General features: G+C 45.3%; 1 protein-coding gene across 6 annotated transcripts in view; it reads right to left on the reverse strand.

Moving 5' to 3' along the window:
- The window catches only part of VIL1 (villin 1), a 166,321-nt gene extending 148,716 nt beyond the window's left edge, over positions 1–17,605 (reverse strand). The window contains exon 1 of one of the 6 annotated variants that reach the window (XM_069982257.1): positions 17,504–17,605. The gene's annotated coding sequence lies outside the window, so the exon portion shown is untranslated. The other 5 variants (XM_069982262.1, XM_069982261.1, XM_069982259.1 and 2 more) reach the window with 5 other exon arrangements.
- Positions 17,606–19,198: the final 1,593 nt, after the last annotated feature.

A 19,198-nucleotide genomic window follows, 5' to 3' on the forward strand; every position in this document is an offset into this window, starting at 1 on the left:
AATCCCCCTCTTCCTGATCCCTACAGTATATACTATATTATATATGATGGGGTTACCCCTGTATCTGATCCCTACAGGTATATACTATATTATAATGATGGGGTTCCCCCTCTATCCTGATCCCTACAGGTATATACTATATTATATATGATGGGGATCCCCTCTATCCTGATCCCTACAGGTATATACTATATATATATGATGGGATCCCCTGTATCCTGATCCCTACAGGTATATACTATATTATATATGATGGGTTTTTACCCCCTGTATCCTGATCCAAATACAGGTATATCTCTATATATATGATGGGGTATCCCCTGTATCCTGATGCCCTACAGGTATATACTATATATATATGATGGGCTACCCCTGTATCCTGATCCCTACAGGTATATACTATATTATATATGATGGGTATCCCCTGTATCCTGACCCTACAGGTATATACTATATTATATATGATGGGTTACCCCTGTATCCTGATCCCTACAGGTATATACTATATTATATATGATGGGGTTACCCCTGTATCCTGATCCCTAATTATATATATGATGGGGATCCCCCTGTATCCTGATCCCTACAGTATATTATATTATATATGATGGGGTTACCCCTGTATCCTGATCCCTACAGGTATATACTATATTATTTATGATGGGTTCCCCTGTATCCTGATCCCTACATGTATATACTATATTATATATGATGGGAAATCCCCTCTATCCTGATCCCTACAGGTATATACTATATTATATATGATGGGGTTACCCCTGTATCCTGATCCCTACAGGTATATACTATATTATATATGATGGGATCCCCTCTATCCTGATCCCTACAGGTATACTACTATATATATATAGATGGGGTTACCCTGTATCCTGATCCCTACAGGTATATACTATATTATATATGATGGGGAATCCCCTGTATCCTGATCCCTACGGTATATACTATATTATATATGATGGGGTTCCCCCCTGTATCCTGATCCCTACAGGTATATACTATATTATATATGATGGGTTACCCTCGTATCCTGATCCCTACAGGTATATACTATATTATAATAGATGGGTTACCCCCTGTATCCTGATCCCTAAGGTATATACTATATTATATATGATGGGGTTACCCCTGTATCCTGATCCCTACAGGTATATACTATATTATATATGATGGGGTTCACCCCTGTATCCTGATCCCTACAGGTATATACTATATTATATATGATGGGTGAATCCCCCTCTATCCTGATCCCTACAGGTATATACTATATTATATATGATGGGGTTACCCCTGTATCCTGATCCCTACAGGTATATACTATATTATATATGATGGGGTTCCCCCTGTATCCTGATCCCTACAGGTATATACTATATTATATATAGATGGGGTTACCCCTGTATCCTGATCCCTACAGGTATATACTATATTATATATGATGGGGATTCCCCTGTATCCTGATCCCTACAGGTATATACTATATTATATATGATGGGGTTACCCCTGTATCCTGATCCCTACAGGTATATACTATATTATATATGATGGGGTTACCCCTGTATCCTGATCCCTACAGTATATACTATATTATATATGATGGGGATCCCCCTGTATCCTGATCCCTACAGGTATATACTATATTATATATGATGGGTTTCCCCCTGTATCCTGATCCCTACAGGTATATACTATATTATATATGATGGGGATCCCCCTGTATCCTGATCCCTACAGGTATATACTATATATATATATGGGGTTACCCCTGTATCCTGATCCCTCAGGTATATACTATATTATATATGATGGGTTACCCCTGTATCCTGATCCCTACAGGTATATACTATATTATATATGATGGGGTCCCCCTGTATCCTGATCCCTACAGGTATATACTATATTATATATGATGGGGTTACCCCTGTATCCTGATCCCTACAGTATATACTATATTATATATGATGGGGTTACCCCTGTATCCTGATCCCTACAGGTATATACTATATTATATATGATGGGGTTACCCCTGTATCCTGATCCCTACAGGTATATACTATATTATATATGATGGGTTACCCCTGTATCCTGATCCCTACAGGTATATACTATATTATATATGATGGGATCCCCTGTATCCTGATCCCTACAGGTATATACTATATTATATATGATGGGTTACCCCTGTATCCTGATCCCTACAGGTATATACTATATTATATATGATGGGGTTCCCCTGTATCCTGATCCCTACAGGTATATACTATATTATATATGATGGGGATCCCCTGTATCCTGATCCCTACAGGTATATACTATATTATATATGATGGGGTCCCCCTGTATCCTGATCCCTACAGGTATATACTATATTATATATGATGGGAATCCCCCTGTATCCTGATCCCTACAGGTATATACTATATTATATATGATGGGGATCCCCTGTATCCTGATCCCTACAGGTATATACTATATTATATATGATGGGGTTACCCCTGTATCCTGATCCCTACAGGTATATACTATATTATATATGATGGGGTTACCCCTGTATCCTGATCCCTACAGGTATATACTATATTATATATGATGGGGATTACCCCTGTATCCTGATCCCTACAGGTATATACTATATTATATATGATGGGGTATCCCCCTGTATCCTGATCCCTACAGGTATATACTATATTATATATGATGGGTTACCCCTCTATCCTGATCCCTACAGGTATATACTATATTATATATGATGGGGTTACCCCTGTATCCTGATCCCTACAGGTATATACTATATTATATATGATGGGGTACCCTGTATCCTGATCCCTACAGGTATATACTATATTATATATGATGGGAATTACCCCTGTATCCTGATCCCTACAGGTATATACTATATTATATATGATGGGGTTACCCCTGTATCCTGATCCCTACAGGTATATACTATATTATATATGATGGGGTTACCCCTGTATCCTGATCCCTACAGGTATATACTATATTATATATGATGGGGTTTACCCCTGTATCCTGATCCCCTACAGGTATATACTATATTATATATGATGGGGTTACCCCCTGTATCCTTGATCCCTACAGGTATATACTATATTATATATGATGGGGTTACCCCTGTATCCTGATCCCTACAGTATATACTATATATATATGATGGGGTTACCCCCTGTATCTGATCCCTACAGGTATATACTTATTATAATATGATGGGGTTACCCCTGTATCCTGATCCCTACAGGTATATACTATATTATAATGATGGGGATCCCCTCTATCCTGATCCTACAGGTATATACTATTATATATGATGGGATCCCCTGTATCCTGATCCCTACAGGTATATACTATATTATATATGATGGGAGTTACCCCTGTATCCTGATCCCTACAGGTATATACTATATTATATATGATGCGGTATCCCCTCTATCCTGATCCCTACAGGTATATACTATATTATATATGATGGGGATTACCCACTCTATCCTGATCCTACAGGTATATACTATATTATATATGATGGGGTTACCCCTGTATACTGATCCCTACAGGTATATACTATATTATATATGATGGGGTTACCCCTGTATCCTGATCCCTACAGGTATATACTATATTATAATGATGGGATCCCCTCTATCCTGATCCCTACAGGTATATACTATATTATATATGATGGGGAATCCCCCGTATCCTGATCCCTACAGGTATATACTATATTATATATGATGGGGTTACCCCTGTAATCCTGATCCCTACAGGTATATACTATATTATATATGATGGGGATCCCCCTGTATCCTGATCCCTACAGGTATATACTATATTATATATGATGGGGATCCCCCTGTATCCTGATCCCTACAGGTATATACTATATTATATATGATGGGGTACCCCTGTATCCTGATCCCTACAGGTATATACTATATTATATATGATGGGATCCCCCTGTATCCTGATCCCTACAGGTATATACATATTATATATGATTGGGGATCCCCTGCTATCCTGATCCCTACAGGTATATACTATATTATATATGATGGGTTACCCCCTGTAATCCTGATCCCTACAGGTATATACTATATTATATATGATGGGGTTACCCCTGTATCCTGATCCCTACAGGTATATACTATATTATATATGATGGGGAGCCCCCTGTATCCTGATCCTACAGGTATATACTATATTATATATGATGGGGATCCCCCTGTATCCTGATCCCTACAGGTATATACTATATTATTATAGATGGGAATCCCCCTGTATCCTGATCCCTACAGGTATATACTATATTATATATGATGGGGTTACCCCTGTATCCTGATCCCTACAGGTATATACTATATTATATATGATGGGGTTACCCCCGTATCCTGATCCCTACAGGTATATACTATATTATATATGATGGGGTTACCCCTGTATCCTGATCCCTACAGGTATATACTATATTATATATGATGGGGATTACCCCGCTATCCTGATCCCTACAGGTATATACGATATTATATATGATGGGAATCCCCCTATCCTGATCCCTACAGGTATATACTAGATTATATATGATGGGGTTCCCCCTGTATCCTGATCCCTACAGGTATATACTATATTATATATGATGGGGGTTACCCCTGTATCCTGATCCCTACAGGTATATACTATATTATATATGATGGGGGTTACCCCCTTATCCTGATCCCTACAGGTATATACTATATTATATAAATGAGGGGGAATCCCCTCTATCCTGATCCCTACAGGTATATACTATATTATATATGAATGGGAATACCCCTGTATCCTGATCCCTACAGGTATATACTATATTATATATGATGGGGATCCCCTCTATCCTGATCCCTACAGGTATATACTATATTATATATGATGGGGTTCCCCCTGTATCCTGATCCCTACAGGATATACTATATTATATATGGGGATCCCCTGTATCATGATCCCTACAGGTATATACTATATTATTATTGATGGGTTACCCCTGTATCCTGATCCCTACAGGTATATACTATATTATATATGATGGGGTTACCCCTCTATCCTGATCCCTACAGGTATATACTATATTATATATGATGGGGGATCCCCCTGTATCCTGATCCCTACAGGTATATACTATATTATATATGATGGGATTCCCCCTGTATCCTGATCCCTACAGGTATATACTATATTATATATGATGGGGTTACCCCTGTATCCTGATCCCTACAGGTATATACTATATTATATATGATGGGGATACCCCTGTATCCTGATCCCTACAGGTATATACTATATTATATATGATGGGGATACCCCTGTATCCTGATCCCTACAGTATATACTATATTATATATGATGGGGATTACCCCTGTATCCTGATCCCTACAGGTATATACTATATTATATATGATGGGAATCCCCCTGTATCCTGATCCCTACAGGTATATACTATATTATATATGATGGGGATCCCCTGTATCCTGATCCCTACAGGTATATACTATATTATATATGATGGGGTTACCCCTGTATCCTGATCCCTACAGGTATATACTATATTATATATGATGGGAATCCCCTGTATCCTGATCCCTACAGGTATATACTATATTATATATGATGGGAATCCCCCTCGTATCCTGATCCCTACAGGTATATACTATATTATATATGATGGCGATCCCCCTCTATCCTGATCCCTACAGGTATATACTATATTATATATGATGGGTAACCCCCTGTATCCTGATCCCTACAGGTATATACTATATATATATTGATGGGGTTCCCCTGTATCCTGTCCCTACAGGTATATACTATATTATATATGATGGGGTTACCCCTGTATCCTGATCCCTACAGGTATATACTATATTATATATGATGGGAATCCCCCTGTATCCTGATCCCTACAGGTATATACTATATTATATATGATGGGGATCCCCCTGTATCTGATCCCTACAGGTATATACTATATTATATATAGATGGGTTACACCGTCTATCCTGATCCCTACAGGTATATACTATATTATATATGATGGGGTTACCCCTGTATCCTGATCCCTACAGGTATATACTATAGTTATATATGATGGGAATCCCCCTGTATCCTGATCCCTACAGGTATATACTATATTATATATGATGGGGTTACCCCTGTATCCTGATCCCTACAGGTATATACTATATTATATATGATGGGGTTACCCCTCTATCCTGATCCCTACAGGTATATACTATATTATATATGATGGGAATCCCCCTGTATCCTGATCCCTACAGGTATATACTATATTATATATGATGGGAATCCCCCTCTATCCTGATCCCTACAGGTATATACTATATTATATTTGAGTGGGTTACCCCTGTATCCTGATCCCTACAGGTATATACTATATTATATATGATGGGAATCCCCCTCTATCCTGATCCCTACAGGTATATACTATATTATATATGATGGGAATCCCCCTGTATCCTGATCCCTACAGGTATATACTATATTATATATGATGGGGTTACCCCTGTATCCTGATCCCTACAGGTATATACTATATTATATATGATGGGAATCCCCCTGTATCCTGATCCCTACAGTTATATACTATATTATATATGATGGGAATACCCCTGTATCCTGATCCCTACAGGTATATACTATATTATATATGATGGGGATCCCCCTGTATCCTGATCCCTACAGGTATATACTATATTATATATGATGGGGTTACCCCCTGTATCCTGATCCCTACAGGTATATACTATATTATATATGATGGGGTTACCCCCTCTATCCTGATCCCTACAGGTATATACTATATTATATATGATGGGGTATCCCCTGTATCCTGATCCCTACAGGTATATACTATATTATATATGATGGGTTACCCCTGTATCCTGATCCCTACAGGTATATACTATATTATATATGATGGGGTTACCCCTGTATCCTGATCCCTACAGGTATATACTATACTTATATATGATGGGGTTACCCCTGTATCCTGATCCCTACAGGTATATACTATAATTATATATGATGGGAATCCCCCTGTATCCTGATCCCTACAGGTATATACTATATTATATTATGATGGGAATCCCCCTGTATCCTGATCCCTACAGGTATATACTATATTATATATAGATTGGGGTTACCCCTCTATCCTGATCCCTACAGGTATATACTATATTATATATGATGGGGTTACCCCTGTATCCTGATCCCTACAGGTATATACTATATTATATATGATGGGGATCCCCCTGTATCCTGATCCCTACAGGTATATACTATATTATATATGATGGGGATCCCCCTGTATCCTGATCCCTACAGGTATATACTATATTATATATAGATGGGGTTACCCCTCTATCCTGATCCCTACAGGTATATACTATATTATATATGATGGGGTTACCCCTGTATCCTGATCCCTACAGGTATATACTATATTATATATGATGGGGATCCCCCTGTATCCTGATCCCTACAGGTATATACTATATTATATATCATCATATTATATATACTATATTATATATGATGGGGTTACCCCTGTATCCTGATCCCTACAGGTATATACTATATTATATATGATGGGATCCCCCTGTATCCTGATCCCTACAGGTATATACTATATTATATATGATGGGGATCCCCTGTATCCTGATCCCTACAGTTATATACTATATTATATATGATGGAATCCCCCTCTATCCTGATCCTACAGGTATATACTATATTATATATGATGGGATCCCCTGTATCCTGATCCCTACAGGTATATACTATATTATATATGATGGGTTTACCCCTGTATCCTGATCCCTACAGGTATATACTATATTATATATGATGGGGTTACCCCCTGTATCCTGATCCCTACAGGTATATACTATATTATATATGATGGGGATCCCCCTGTATCCTGATCCCTACAGGTATATACTATATTATATATGATGGGGATCCCCCTGTATCCTGATCCCTACAGGTATATACTATATTATATATAGATGGGGTTACCCCTCTATCCTGATCCCTACAGGTATATACTATATATATATGATGGGTTACCCCTGTATCCTGATCCCTACAGGTATATACTATATTATATATGATGGGGATTACCCCTGTATCCTGATCCCTACAGGTATATACTATATTATATATGATGGGATTACCCCTGTATCCTGATCCCTACAGGTATATACTATATTATATATGATGGGAATCCCCTGTATCCTGATCCCTACAGGTATATACTATATTATATATAGATGGGGTTACCCCCTGAATCCTGATCCCTACAGGTATATACTATATTATATATGATGGGGTTACCCCTGTATCCTGATCCCTACAGGTATATACTATATTATATATGATGGGGTTCCCCCTGTATCCTGATCCCTACAGGTATATACTATATTATATATGATGGGGATACCCCTGTATCCTGATCCCTACAGGTATATACTATATTATATATAGATGGGGTTACCCCCTGTATCCTGATCCCTACAGGTATATACTATATTATATATAGATGGGGTTACCCCTCGTATCCTGATCCCTACAGGTATATACTATATTATATATGATGGGGATCCCCCTGTATCCTGATCCCTACAGGTATATACTATATTATATATCATCATATTATATATACTATATTATATATGATGGGGTTACCCCTGTATCCTGATCCCTACAGGTATATACTATATTATAAATGATGGGGATCCCCCTGTATCCTGATCCCTACAGGTATATACTATATTATATATAGATGGGGTTACCCCTCTATCCTGATCCCTACAGTTATATACTATATTATATATGATGGGGATCCCCCTGTATCCTGATCCCTACAGGTATATACTATATTATATATGATGGGGATCCCCCTGTATCCTGATCCCTACAGGTATATACTATATTATAGTATCACAGCTCCCATGCCGCAGCTCAGTTTTCCTTTTTTCATTGCTCTGGAAAAGTGAAAGCTGAGCTGTGATTGGTCGCTATGGGAGCTGTGATTGATTCTATGGGAACAGGGATTGGTTTCTATGGGAGCTGTGATTGGTCGCCATGGGAGCTGTGATTGGTCGCCATAGGAGCTGGGATTGGTCGCCATGGGAGCTGGGATTGGTTGCCATAGGAGCTGGGATTGGTCGCCATGGGAGCTGGGATTGGTTGCCATAGGAGCTGGGATTGGTCGCCATGGGAGCTGGGATTGGTCGCCATGGGAGCTGGGATTGGTCGCCATGGGAGCTGGGATTGGTCGCCATGGGAGCTGGGATTGGTTGCCATAGGAGCTGGGATTGGTCGCCATGGGAGCTGGGATTGGTCGCCATTGGTAACACAGAGAATCTCACTATAAGATGGCGCCACTCCTGCTCCCATCATGTGACCAACCCGCATGGACTGGACTTTCCTTGTACCATCCTGTAATCTCAGCTGCCAGGATTACATTGTATCTAAGCCTGTGATGTGTAACACCCTTTGCTAAGTCACTGTATCTGAACCTGTGTGATACGGGCTGCTGGGCCTCTGTATCTAAGCCTATGATGTGTCCTTCTGCCCACTAGGCCTCTGTATCTAAGCCTATGATGTTTCCTTCTGCCTACTAGGCCACTGTATCTAAGCCTATGATGTTTCCTTCTGCCCACTAGGCCTCTGTATCTAAGCCTATGATGTTTCCTTCTGCCTACTAGGCCACTGTATCTAAGCCTATGATGTTTCCTTCTGCCCACTAGGCCTCTGTATCTAAGCCTATGATGTTTCCTTCTGCCTACTAGGCCACTGTATCTAAGCCTATGATGTTTCCTTCTGCCTACTAGGCCAATGATCTAAGCCTATGATGTTTCATTCTGCTACTATGCCCTCTGTATCTAAGCCTATGATGTGTCCTTCTGCCCACTAGGCCTCTGTATCTAAGCCTATGATGTTTCCTTCTGCCTACTAGGCCACTGTATCTAAGCCTATGATGTTTCCTTCTGCCCACTAGGCCTCTGTATCTAAGCCTATGATGTTTCCTTCTGCCCACTAGGCCTCTGTATCTAAGCCTATGATGTTTCCTTCTGCCTACTAGGCCACTGTATCTAAGCCTATGATGTTTTCCCTTCTGCCCACTATGCCTCTGTATCTAAGCCTATGATGTTTCCTTCTGCCCACTAGGCCTCTGTATCTAAGCCTATGATGTTTTCCTTCTGCCCACTAGGCCTCTGTATCTAAGCCTATGATGTTTCCCTTCTGCCCACTAGGCCTCTGTATCTAAGCCTATGATGTTTCCTTCTGCCCACTAGGCCTCTGTATCTAAGCCTATGATGTTCCTTCTGCCCACTAGGCCTCTGTATCTAAGCCTATGATGTTTCCTTCTGGCCCACTAGGCCTCTGTATCTAAGCCTATGATGTTTCCTTCTGCCCACTAGGCCTCTGTATCTAAGCCTATGATGTTTCCTTCTGCCCACTAGGCCTCTGTATCTAAGCCTATGATGTTTCCTTCTGCCCACTAGGCCTCTGTATCTAAGCCTATGATGTTTCCTTCTGCCCACTAGGCCTCTGTATCTAAGCCTATGATGTTTCCTTCTGCCCACTAGGCCTCTGTATCTAAGCCTATGATGTTTCCTTCTGCCCACTAGGCCACTGTATCTAAGCCTATGATGTTTCCTTCTGCCCACTAGGCCTCTGTATCTAAGCCTATGATGTTTCCTTCTGCCCACTAGGCCTCTGTATCTAAGCCTATGATGTTTCCTTCTGCCCACTAGGCCACTGTATCTAAGCCTATGATGTTTCCTTCTGCCCACTAGGCCTCTGTATCTAAGCCTATGATGTGTCCTGCTCGCTGAGCCTCTGTATCTAAGCCTATGATGTGTGGTACAGTGACCTGTGTAGTCAGGGTAAAGTTGCTGGTCTGTTAATGTGTAATAACTGGTAATAAGACTTTGCCCCCGCTGGTTATATGGCTGCAGTGCAGGAGCGGAATTTGCCCCATTTGTTGGCCGTGTATCCTGGGTGGTGTACGCCCACCTCCCCCGCTTCTGTCCTGGGGTCGTCCCTATCACTAATATTGCTCACACACAACTTGCCAGAGTCCTGACGGGTGTGGAAAACATGGCCGCCCTGCAGTGTTGGGGGATGCTGCTCTGCGATGTTGTGGCCAGGCTCTGCACCCAAAGGGGCCGCGCTCTGCAACTGCCTGTGCTCTGCAACCGAAGGGGCCGCGCTCTGCAACTGCCTGTGCTCTGCAACCGAAGGGGGCCGCGCTCTGCAACTGCCTGTGCTCTGCAACCGAAGGGGCCGCGCTCTGCAACTGCCTGTGCTCTGCAACCGAAGGGGCCGCGCTCTGCAACTGCCTGTGCTCTGCAACCGAAGGGGTCGCGCTTCTGCAACTGCCTGTGCTCTGCAACCGAAGGGGCCGCTCTCTGCAACTGCCTGTGCTCTGCAACCGAAGGGGTCGCGCTCTGCAACTGCCTGTGCTCTGCAACTGAAGGGGTCGCGCTCTGCAACTGCCTGTGCTCTGCAACCGAAGGGGCCACGCTCTGCAACTGCCTGTGCTCTGCAACCGAAGGGGACGCGCTCTGCAACTGCCTGTGGTCTGCAACCGAAGGGGCCACGCTCTGCAACTGCCTGTGCTCTGCAACCGAAGGGGTCGCGCTCTGCAACTGCCTGTGCTGTGCAACCGAAGGGGCCGCGCTCTGCAACCGAAGGGGACGCGCTCTGCAACTGCCTGTGGTCTGCAACCGAAGGGGCCACGCTCTGCAACTGCCTGTGCTCTGCAACCAAAGGGGCCGCGCTCTGCAAATGCCTGTGCTGTGCAACCGAAGGGGCCGCGCTCTGCAACTGCCTGTGCTGTGCAACCGAAGGGGCCGCGCTCTGCAACTGCCTGTGCTGTGCACCTAAAGGGGCCGCGCTCTGCAACTGCCTGTGCTCTGCACCTAAAGGGGCCGCGCTCTGCAACTGCCTGTGCTCTGCACCTAAAGGGGCCAACCTCGTAACTGCCTGCGCTCTGTAACAGGCCACGGAATGTTGGCTAAAGGAGTAGTCCAGTGGCTGCGGGGACTCCTAGGGCGATGCGCTCCGCAGAGAGATCCTATAATACAGGTTGTGTAATGGAGGATGTATGGCAGGAAGCTGGACGCCCCTCAGATCATCCACTTATACAATGTCAGGAGGGGCGCTCACACAGACAGATTATCTGACAGATCATTGAAGCCAAAGCCAGGAAGAGACTTTAAACAGAGAAGAGGTCACATCCATTCCTTGCTTTGGCTTCAATAATCTGTCTGTGTAAAGGCACCATAAAAGTAGAGGTTTCCCAGCAGCAGCCGTCTGGGACAGGAAGACCTTGGATGAGTCCGGCGCAGGTGACATGCACAGTGGTAGCAAATGCCGCTTAGTATATAACCATAGGCATAGGTATATACAGTGAAGAATTATTACGGCTCTATAATAAGGCAGAGCCTTCCTCAGGCATGTAGATATACACAGCAAACACTCTTATATACAGATAGTAACTCTAATAGGTCTCCTAGAGCCGGCAGCGGTCAGCTTCTACAATGGACTTGTGCCTATGCAGATCGCTGTTCACCTCTACTAACCTGTGCTTGGATACTACACTAGATAGCGCCTCCATCTCACCGCATACAGATCATCTTATACCGCGACTAGTGTGTGTGTAACCTTATAAATAGCCGACATGTCAGGTCATGTGACCGGCAAGATAAACCAAAACTACCGCTCTACCGTAAGGAGGGAATACTGCAATCCCATTAGCACACAGTGTACGGTGCCGGAGGATCCATCATAGCCCTGCCATCTCTGGAGCCGCCGCTCATCCTCTGGGGCCCCTGCACTACAGCTCAGGACCCCACATAATGTCAGTGCTGAGCAGAGCCCTTACCTGGGTGTCAGGCGTAGCAGAGCCCTTACCTGGGTGTCAGGTGTAGCAGTGCGGAGCTCTTACCTGTGTGTCAGGTGTAGCAGTGCGGAGCTCTTACCTGGGTGTCAGGCGTAGCAGAGCTCGTAACTGTGTGTCAGGTGTAGCAGAGCTCGTAACTGTGTGTCAGGTGTAGCAGAGCTCGTACCTGTGTGTCAGGTGTAGCAGTGCGGAGCTCTTACCTGTGTGTCAGGTGGAGCGGAGCTCTTATCTATGTGTCAGGTGGAGCGGAGCTCTTACCTGGGTGTCAGGTGTAGCAGAGCCCTTACCTGGGTGTCAGGTGTAGCAGTGCGGAGCTCTTCCCTGGGTGTCAGGTGTAGCAGAGCTCGTAACTGTGTGTCAGGTGTAGCAGAGCCCTTACCTGGGTGTCAGGCGTAGCAGAGCTCGTAACTGTGTCAGGTGTAGCAGTGCGGAGCTCATACCTGGGTGTCAGGTGTAGCAGTGCGGAGCTCTTACCTGTGTGTCAGGTGTAGCAGAGCTCGTAACTGTGTCAGGTGTAGCAGTGCGGAGCTCATACCTGGGTGTCAGGTGTAGCAGTGCGGAGCTCTTCCCTGGGTGTCAGGTGTAGCAGAGCTCGTAACTGTGTGTCAGGTGTAGCGGAGCTCTTCCCTGGGTGTCAGGTGTAGCAGAGCTCGTAACTGTGTGTCAGGTGTAGCAGAGCCCTTACCTGGGTGTCAGGCGTAGCAGAGCTCGTAACTGTGTGTCAGGTGTAGCAGTGCGGAGCTCATACCTGGGTGTCAGGTGTAGCAGTGCGGAGCTCTTCCCTGGGTGTCAGGTGTAGCAGAGCTCGTAACTGTGTGTCAGGTGTAGCGGAGCTCTTCCCTGGGTGTCAGGTGTAGCAGTGCGGAGCTCTTCCCTGTGTGTCAGGTGTAGCAGAGCTCGTAACTGTGTGTCAGGTGTAGCGGAGCTCTTCCCTGGGTGTCAGGTGTAGCAGAGCTCGTAACTGTGTGTCAGGTGTAGCAGAGCCCTTACCTGGGTGTCAGGTGTAGCAGAGCTCGTAACTGTGTGTCAGGTGTAGCAGAGCTCGTACCTGTGTGTCAGGTGTAGCAGTGCGGAGCTCTTACCTGTGTGTCAGGTGTAGCAGAGCTCGTACCTGTGTGTCAGGTGTAGCAGTGCGGAGCTCTTACCTGTGTGTCAGGTGGAGCGGAGCTCTTACCTGTGTGTCAGGTGGAGCGGAGCTCTTACCTGTGTGTCAGGTGTAGCAGAGCCCTTACCTGGGTGTCAGGTGTAGCACTGCGGAGCTCTTACCTGTGTGTCAGGCGTAGCAGAGCTCATAACTGTGTCAGGTGTAGCGGAGCTCTTACCTGGGTGTCAGGCGTAGCAGTGCGGAGCTCTTACCTGTGTGTCAGGTGGAGCAGAGCTCCTACCTGTGTGTCAGGTGGAGCGGAGCTCCTACCTGTGTGTCAGGTGTAGCAGAGCCCTTACCTGGGTGTCAGGTGTAGCACTGCGGAGCTCTTACCTGTGTGTCAGGCGTAGCAGAGCTTGTAACTGTGTGTCAGGTGTAGCGGAGCTCTTACCTGGGTGTCAGGCGTAGCAGTGCGGAGCTCTTACCTGTGTGTCAGGCGTAGCAGAGCTCGTAACTGTGTGTCAGGTGTAGCGGAGCTCGTAACTGTGTGTCAGGTGTAGCGGAGCTCTTACCTGTGTGTCAGGTGTAGCAGAGCTCGTAACTGTGTGTCAGGTGTAGCAGAGCTCGTAACTGTGTGTCAGGTGTAGCGGAGCTCTTACCTGTTTGTCAGGCGTAGCAGTGCGGAGCTCTTACCTGTGTGTCAGGTGTAGCAGAGCTCGTACCTGTGTGTCAGGTGTAGCAGTGCGGAGCTCTTACCTGTGTGTCAGGTGTAGCAGAGCTCGTAACTGTGTGTCAGGTGGAGCGGAGCTCTTACCTGTGTGTCAGGTGTAGCAGAGCCCTTACCTGGGTGTCAGGTGTAGCACTGCGGAGCTCTTACCTGTGTGTCAAGCGTAGCAGAGCTCGTAACTGTGTGTCAGGTGTAGCGGAGCTCTTACCTGGGTGTCAGGCGTAGCAGAGCTCGTAACTGTGTGTCAGGTGTAGCAGAGCTCGTACCTGTGTGTCAGGTGTAGCAGTGCGGAGCTCTTACCTGTGTGTCAGGTGGAGCGGAGCTCTTACCTGTGTGTCAGGTGGAGCGGAGCTCTTACCTGTGTGTCAGGTGGAGCGGAGCTCTTACCTGTGTGTCAGGTGGAGCGGAGCTCTTACCTGTGTGTCAGGTGGAGCGGAGCTCTTACCTGTGTGTCAGGTGGAGCGGAGCTCTTACCTGTGTGTCAGGTGGAGCGGAGCTCTTACCTGTGTGTCAGGTGGAGCGGAGCTCTTACCTGTGTGTCAGGTGTAGCAGAGCCCTTACCTGTGTGTCAGGTGGAGCGGAGCTCTTACCTGTGTGTCAGGTGGAGCGGAGCTCTTACCTGTGTGTCAGGTGTAGCGGAGCTCTTACCTGTGTGTCAGGTGTAGAAGTGCGGAGCTCTTACCTGTGTGTCAGGTGTAGCAGTGCGGAGCTGTTACCTGGGTGTCAGGCGTAGCAGAGCTCGTAACTGTGTGTCAGGTGTAGCAGAGCTCGTACCTGTGTGTCAGGTGTAGCAGTGCGGAGCTCTTACCTGTGTGTCAGGTGGAGCGGAGCTCTTACCTGTGTGTCAGGTGGAGCGGAGCTCTTACCTGTGTGTCAGGTGGAGCGGAGCTCTTACCTGTGTGTCAGGTGGAGCGGAGCTCTTACCTGTGTGTCAGGTGGAGCGGAGCTCTTACCTGTGTGTCAGGTGGAGCGGAGCTCTTACCTGTGTGTCAGGTGGAGCAGAGCTCTTACCTGTGTGTCAGGTGTAGCAGAGCCCTTACCTGTGTGTCAGGTGGAGCGGAGCTCTTACCTGTGTGTCAGGTGGAGCGGAGCTCTTACCTGTGTGTCAGGTGTAGCGGAGCTCTTACCTGTGTGTCAGGTGTAGCAGTGCGGAGCTCTTACCTGTTTGTCAGGTGTAGCAGAGCTCGTACCTGTGTTTCAGGTGTAGCAGTGCGGAGCTCATACCTGTGTAGCAGTGCAGAGCTCGTACCTGTGTGTCAGGTGTAGCAGAGTGGAGCCCTTACCTGTGTGTCAGGTGTAGCAGTGCGGAGCTCTTCCCTGGGTGTCAGGTGTAGCAGTGCGGAGCTCTTACCTGTGTGTCAGGTGTAGCAGTGCGGAGCTCTTACCTGTGTGTCCAGGTGTAGCAGTGCGGAGCTCTTAACCTGTGTGTCAGGTGTAGCAGTGCGGAGCTCTTACCTGTGTGTCAGGTGTAGCAGTGCGGAGCTCATACCTGGGTGTCAGGTGTAGCAGTGCGGAGCTCTTACCTGTGTGTCAGGTGTAGCAGTGCGGAGCTCTTACCTGTGTGTCAGGTGGAGCGGAGCTCTTACCTGTGTGTCAGGTGTAGCAGTGCGGAGCTCTTACCTGTTTGTCAGGTGTAGCAGAGCTCGTACCTGTGTTTCAGGTGTAGCAGTGCGGAGCTCATACCTGTGTAGCAGTGCAGAGCTCGTACCTGTGTGTCAGGTGTAGCAGAGTGGAGCCCTTACCTGTGTGTCAGGTGTAGCAGTGCGGAGCTCTTCCCTGGGTGTCAGGTGTAGCAGTGCGGAGCTCTTACCTGTGTGTCAGGTGTAGCAGTGCGGAGCTCATACCTGGGTGTCAGGTGTAGCAGAGTGGAGCCCTTACCTGTGTGTCAGGTGTAGCAGTGCGGAGCTCTTCCCTGGGTGTCAGGTGTAGCAGTGCGGAGCTCTTACCTGTGTGTCAGGTGTAGCAGTGCGGAGCTCTTACCTGTGTGTCAGGTGTAGCAGTGCGGAGCTCTTACCTGTGTGTCAGGTGTAGCAGTGCGGAGCTCTTACCTGTGTGTCAGGTGTAGCAGTGCGGAGCTCATACCTGGGTGTCAGGTGTAGCAGTGCGGAGCTCTTACCTGTGTGTCAGGTGTAGCAGTGCGGAGCTCTTACCTGTGTGTCAGGTGTAGCAGTGCGGAGCTCTTACCTGTGTGTCAGGTGTAGCAGTGCGGAGCTCTTACCTGTGTGTCAGGTGTAGCAGTGCGGAGCTCTTACCTGTGTGTCAGGTGTAGCAGTGCGGAGGCTCTTACCCTGTGTGTCAGGTGTAGCAGTGCGGAGCTCTTACCTGTGTGTCAGGTGTAGCAGTGCGGAGCTCTTACCTGTGTGTCAGGTGTAGCAGTGCGGAGCTCTTACCTGTGTGTCAGGTGTAGCAGTGCGGAGCTATTACCTGTGTGTCAGGTGTAGCAGTGCGGAGCTCTTACCTGGGTGTCAGGTGTAGCAGTGCGGAGCTCTTAACCTGTGTGTACAGGTGTAGCAGTGCGGAGCTCTTACCTGTGTGTCAGGTGTAGCAGTGCGGAGCTCTTACCTGTGTGTCAGGTGTAGCAGTGCGGAGCTCTTACCTGTGTGTCAGGTGTAGCAGTGCGGAGCTCTTACCTGTGTGTCAGGTGTAGCAGTGCGGAGCTCTTACCTGTGTGTCAGGTGTAGCAGTGCGGAGCTCTTACCTGTGTGTCAGGTGTAGCCGGCTGTCAGCAGAGCAGTGAGCGCAGCTCCTGAATCTGCAGCGACCTTTGCCCCTGGCTCTCGGCTTCTCTATAAGACGCTGTATTTGCCATATAAGGAAATGCGCTCAGCTGGACCGGAGGAGCCGACCGCTCCCCAGAGCTCTGCAGGTGCATCAGTCGTCCCCAATGTATTACATCAGCTGTATACATATATATGCAGAGATACAGGGGTAGAATGAGAGTATACTCAGCTATATACTGTACTATATATACACAGTGTATATAACAATACATCCCCTATATATACACTGCAATATACAGCACAATACATCCACTATACATACACCGCTATATATACACCAAATACATCCATATAACATACACCGCTATATATACCACTATACATCCACTATACATACACCGCTATATACACCACAATACATCCACTATACATACACCGCTATATATACACACCACAATACATCCACTATACATACACTGCTATATATACACCACAATACATCCACTATACAAACACCGCTATATATACACCACAATACATCCACTATACATACACCGCTATATATACACACCACAATACATCCACTATACATACACTGCTATATATACACCACTATACATCCACTATACATACACCGCTATATACACCACAATACATCCACTATACATACACTGCTATATATACACCACAATACATCCACTATACAAACACCGCTATATATACACCACAATACATCCACTATACATACACCGCTATATATACACACCACAATACATCCACTATACATACACCGCTATATATACCACTATACATCCACTATACATACACCGCTATATACACCACAATACATCCACTATACATACACCATCCACTATACATACACCGCTATATATACACCACAATACATCCACTATACATACACCGCTATATATACACACCACTATACATCCACTATACATACACCGCTATATATACACCACTATACATCCACTATACATACACCACAATACATCCACTATACATACACCGCTATATATACAGCACAATACATCCAGTATACATACACCGCTATATATACACCACAATACATCCACTATACATACACCGCTATATATACACCACAATACATCCACTATACATACACCGCTATATACACCACAATACATCCAGTATACATACACCGCTATATATACACCACAATACATCCACTATACATACACCGCTATATATACACACCACAATACATCCACTATATATACACCGCTATATATACTGCACAATACATCCACTATACATACACCGCTATATATACTGCACAATACATCCACTATACATACACCGCTATATATACACCACAATACATCCACTATACATACACCGCTATATATACACCACAATACATCCACTATACATACACCGCTATATACACCACAATACATCCACTATACATACACCGCTATATATACAGCACAATACATCCACTATACATACACCGCTATATATACTGCACAATACATCCACTATACATACACCGCTATATACACCACAATACATCCACTATACATACACCGCTATATATACACCACAATACATCCACTATACATACACCGCTATATATACACCACAATACATCCACTATACATACACCAGCTATATACACCACAATACATCCA

Source organism: Dendropsophus ebraccatus, chromosome 9 (genome assembly GCF_027789765.1).
Source record: "Dendropsophus ebraccatus isolate aDenEbr1 chromosome 9, aDenEbr1.pat, whole genome shotgun sequence".
NCBI lineage: Eukaryota > Metazoa > Chordata > Amphibia > Anura > Hylidae > Dendropsophus > Dendropsophus ebraccatus.